General features: G+C 39.3%; 1 protein-coding gene across 1 annotated transcript in view; it reads left to right on the top strand.

Moving 5' to 3' along the window:
- Positions 1 to 3,773: 3,773 nt before the first annotated feature.
- Positions 3,774 to 5,537, top strand: part of LOC101852673 — a gene marked incomplete at its 3' end in the record, with an annotated part of 5,264 nt that continues 3,500 nt past the window's right edge. Inside the window, 1 exon segment of the mRNA XM_013079620.2 lies at positions 3,774 to 3,944.

The following is a 5,537-nucleotide window of genomic DNA, read 5'->3' on the forward strand; positions in this document are numbered from 1 at the left end:
ATCTAGTACTTTACATCTATATGTCTGCTCGCACTGATTTTCTCCTCCCACTACATATCCTTACAGGAAGATCATGGCATACGAACCGCTGATGCACCTCTCGTGTTTATTTTAGTTTAATTCAATCAATTCTCTGCTGTTCCTCTTTCTCTTATGGTACAACTTTCTATTGTGGGGCCACTTTCAGTTTTTGGGATCATTTTCTCCTTTTATGTCAATTTCTCTCTTGGTTTCATTATCTGGGTCCTATTTTCTCTCTTTGTTCCATTTTCTCCTTTGAGACCAGTTTCTCTTTTGTGGCCACTTTCTCGGCTGAGGCCACTTTCTCTTCTGGGCCAACTTCTGTCCTAGCTATGCCCTTATAGACATTTTTGGTGTACTTTTTGTGCTCTCCGCACTGTCTCTCCTCCATACTTTTTTATCTGATCAGGTCCACAAAGCAAGGTGCGCGCTATTAAGAAATCCGGAGCCACCACTTTTGACGGTCTACCGCGATGTTACTATTCTTCTTGACGGTAGGCCTATACCATCGGACAAACTAGTCTACTATCCAGCTCCGACCAAGCCTTTTATGCTGTATTGGGGTTTTTGTTAGGGTTAGAGCAAGGGTTATGGTTAGTGTTAGTGTTCGTGTCGAAGTTAGGATTAGGGTTACAGTTAGTGTTAGGGTTAGAGCTAGGCTTGGGGTTAGAGTTAGGGTTAGAGCTAAGCTTACCCTTAGGCTGTGGCTTGGTTCAGGCTTAGGTTTAGGATTAGGCTTTGGGTCAGAGTTCATGTTAGGATTAGGTTTAGGGTTGTAGATAGTAGTTGACAAGTAAAACGTTAATTGTAACAGTTGTTAGACCTATCCTACAGTCCGCAGACAGTCAAGTAGAACATAAACACCGGAGTAGACTGTCGAGTGGACTGGCACTAGATGTCCTCGTAGTTGGGTATCGAAGAATCCAAGAAAGTCCCTATCCAGCCTTTCTTATTTTGTGAACCATATCAACTGAGTGAGTGCATTTCTTTCATGGCAAAATAATATAAATAATATTCCATGGGAATTATGATAATATAAAGGGCAGGGGCGGCTCGTGGGTCTAAAAAGTGGGCGTGCACAATTAGGCTATCATAGGCTGAAGATAATCAAGGGCGGAGTAAATGGGATGGTGTATAATTTTAGGATCTTTGGGTTGGTGAAGGAAGACCTTGTGCTTTTATTTTCATTCTTTTTACTTGTGGCTTTGACTTCTAGAACTAAATCTGTTTGTTAGCTAAACGTCAATTTCATTCATCCTGCATTAGAACTGAACACTCAAGTAATACCTTTCACCACTCCACTACAAAACCGTTCAAAAACACAACTCATAGGACGGCGACTTAATCAATATGAATGTACCGCCAAACTCTCTACAAGTGTCGTCATCACTTGGGTTATCCCAAGGAGCGATTTATAGGTCAGGTTCCCTCTGTTGACTATCCTGTTATGTTTAGATACAGCGCATGAACTTAGGCATTGCATAGTAGATGTTTTACGGCGCTATAGAATAGAAATGACAGTTACGGCACCAGCAAGGGCCTTTTTTTGATATAATATTAGGCTAGTGTTTGTTTCTGGCGTCTTTTATTTCATTATTGTGTGTGCTTTACGTCATAGAACATTAAAACATTTTGGGAGGCATTGCACGACCGTGCTCTATGGACGAACCGCGCCTGATAAAGGGGAAAGAGAACGATAGAAATAATAGAGGGATAGTAAAAGTAGAAGGTCCTACCAGTGACGTTGTCCAATCACAAACTTTTCAGTAAACGTCCGTTTGTTCCTCCTAATCTTATACATGTAAAAATGTTGCTGGTCTATGTAAAACTAAACAGTGTAAGCCAAACCCGGCGGTATCCCCTACTATAGAAAGAACAAATTAGTAAGTACGGTGGTTGCTAGAGATCATCCGTGTTGTGACAGGCGAAATTCAATGTCCGCTTGGAAATACATGTAGCTGGGCTGTACGAAAATGTTAACCTCTTAAAGTTACTTACTTTACTTTCATTTTTTCTTAAAGGAAGTCGCAAAAGTGGACGCTGGTTGTACAAAGGTTGACAAGCACTTATGTCATCGTGGTTAAACCCAGGAGCTCGTCAAAATAGTGAAATCAAAGAAATCGATTTTTCCCGTCCGTTATTTTATTTTGATTGTCGTTGTTGTTGTTATTGTTGCTGTTGTTGTTGTTGTTGTTGTTGATGATGTGTGTGTGTATTTGTTTGTGTGTGTTTGTAAGTGTGTGTTTGTGTGTGTGAGCTTATCAATCCGAAATGTTTGGAACCTAAAAGAGTGGCTTATTGTTGTTGTTGTTGTTGTTGGTGCTTTTTTTGGGGGGGGGGGGTTGTTCTAATTTCTATATGCTCAACACTTTTTATTACAAATACTTTTCTGTATGCATTTTACTGAAAAACTCTTAACAAAAGCACACAAATTAAAAAGTTATATTTTCCAAGGACACTCAAGTTTTGGAAGGGGGCCTTACTAAACTTTTGTGGCCATTTTCTCGATAATTTCACTTCTGTCAAAAGGAGAGTTCCACCTCCTTCATTTGCAAAATAATATATCTCGATTTCTGAACAAGATTGGTATTTTTTTTCATCATAGGCATGAAAGCTGAAGAAGCTTTAAGATGATACCAGTAAATGAATACGCCCCCGAACTGACGAACGCCTGATTCCAATACGTCGTGACAAATTGATTTAAAAGCCTTCTCGTGTACTGTTGTGAGCGTTTCCTCCACACGTTACCGTCAGTGGGTGGTTGGCAGGTGCTCCGGTGTGGTTTGCTTCTTCTTTCCTTAAAAAAATCTATCGTCCTTTTCTCCCTTCCTTTTTTATGTTTGTTACTCTCTTGTAACACCTCTAATCTTCTGGCGCTCACATGACCTTATTCAGTTGCGAGCGCCGTAAAACCTCTACTAAAACTAAAAAACGTTACCGTCATGGAAATAATCCCTTTGTAGCATTTGACGTACCGTCATCTGCAGAGACATGTTTAGACTTTTTTTCTCTGTGGCATGCAGGAGACATGAGTTCTATTCCCTCTTGGGAAATTTAATCGATTGGGTTTCTCCTCCTGTCTATTAAGATGTTGTATCCCATTTAGCCTGGGTTGACCCTGACTGGCAGGATCGAAGCAATCCTTCTCCTAAACGATCTAAATTAGGTTGATTTGGGACGCAGAACACTGAGACAAGTACGAACACAAACTAAGACCACCATTGGGATGTGTGTATGTATGTGTGTGTATGTATGCATACCTGTGTGTGTACGTGTAGGTGTGTATGTGTGGGTGTAAGTGTGTAAGTGTATGTATGTGTGTGTACGTGTATGTGTATATGTGTGTGTATGTGTGTGTGTGTGTGTGTGTGTGTGTGTGTGTGTGTGTGTGTTTGTGTGCGTGGGTGTGTGTTTGTGTGTTCAAGCTCCTTTGACCAAACCACCTTTTTCCATTTTTCAACGATGACGATTTGTTTCTATATGTATAGCAAGAAACACAAAAAGGGAATTAAGAATTAAAAGAAAACCCCCACTGATAGTATAAATATGCCTCCCGGCTCGTGCAAACAGATGGTGTAATAATATTTTGTGAGCGTCTGCACTTGCCGATTATCGATCGTTAGATAAAAGGGCCATTACTGGAACCCGAGAGCGGGTTGCAGCGCTACACCCCCCTGTTGACTGCAAGCCCTCTTCTCTTCTGTTTAACCAAGAGAAAAATGCTCTCCGCTTTATATCAACGGACTCTTCTTCCAGCTGATCACACATCGCCCCCCGTGGACAGGGAGACAGTGCTCACTCACACACTCACTCATTCGCTCGTTACTCACTCACTCACTCACTCGCACCTTTCTAGTCTGAGCGAGGCGACTGGTGGTAGCTGTTTTTCAATACCGATTGTAATTGATTTCTGTGGATATGTAGTAAGTAATGAATAAATTGATGTTACGTTTCCATATATTTGATTCGGCATTTAGTGACAAATATAGAAAAATATACTGTCGAACATGTCCAAGAAGACCAACAATTGAGGAGGAGAAATGTGTTTTATTTTTTACAAGTCGTGGTCCATTTGGAAAGTGTTATTATAAAATTGTAGAAAACGTGCAGAGGGAAGGGGCGGTCGTTTGTACAGGAGATTGTCTTGACAGGTTTACATTGAAGCAGGTTCGACTGTATTGTCCATATCTGACTTGACATTAAATTAAGAATTGGATTTAAAAATCTTGCTACATTTGATGTGACATTTTATGGAGAAATTGACCCCCCCCCAACAAAAAAACCCCCAACAACAAACAAACAAAAAAACAAAAACATTTTTTAATATATAGATCTACATATAAGAAATAGTTGATGTTACATTGCGCAATACGTGGCGCAAATTATTGTCAAATATCTCCTCAACTATTGAACTTTGACTTTCCAACTTTTGTACAATGACTTGTATCAATTTGTCTCAGCAGATCAATATTTATGCTAACACCTATTAGCTGTATTCTAGAAAGTTCCTTAAAGAATACTAATTGTAAAAATCCCAGTGGGTCGTTTCTACAGATATAAAAATGTTTTCATTGTATGAGCTGGGACAATAGCAAAAGGAAGTTCGTCCTTTCTTCTAATGGCGCCCATAGTACGCTTATTGAACGCACTGGGGATCTTAAGTGTAAAAATGAGTTTCCCCATAACTTTTCCTTTTGGTTACAATTAATGAGGTTGGTGGGGTTTTTTTGCAACTACAGGTGGTTATATTTCATTATTTATCATTAACAACCAAGTCGCACTGGCATAAGCACATTGCTACTGAACAGTGAATTTTTGCCATTAGAAAGTGTCATTGGTGAGCAGTGATATAGCCATGACATAGTATGCGAAATGTGTGTGAGAAGCTTAGAGTACTATGAACACCCCCATTTTTTGTTTGATGGAGAGTTTGAAGAATTTTGATTTTATATAATTTAGAAAGAAAAGTAAAAAAAAAATTTGCTTGAATTTTTTCTTTGAAAAATTAAATAATAATATTTATGATTAAGTTAAGACAAATCGTTACAAGCTACTGTTGAAAGTATGAGTGACACTGATTCACCCATGTAAGAGATATAGGATAAGTTGCGCCACGAATTTTCAATCGCAAATATTTCAAATTCTATTCAACATACTACTCGTAGATGGATTTTTTTCACCAAAAGGAAGTCAAATGAACAGGCTTTAAGATGATACCAATAACCCCATTATTCTCCAAAAATTGACGAGCGCCTGATTCCACCACGTCGTGACACATATTATTACTTGTACGTATGTATAGCTGTGGTGATGGCGAAAAAAATAGGATACAAACTGTAGATTGATAAATATTGGTGAACTAAAGCTGTTGAAACGAGCGCTTGAGACGGGTAGCGCATCTTGTGTCTCCTTAGATTCCTTCTACTTGTTGCCCATCCTCTTCTGCGTGTGCACAGACAGATACCCAAACACATACAACACACATACACACACATACACACACACACACATATATA

Source organism: Aplysia californica, unplaced genomic scaffold, assembly GCF_000002075.1.
Source record: "Aplysia californica isolate F4 #8 unplaced genomic scaffold, AplCal3.0 scaffold00058, whole genome shotgun sequence".
Lineage (NCBI taxonomy): Eukaryota > Metazoa > Mollusca > Gastropoda > Aplysiida > Aplysiidae > Aplysia > Aplysia californica.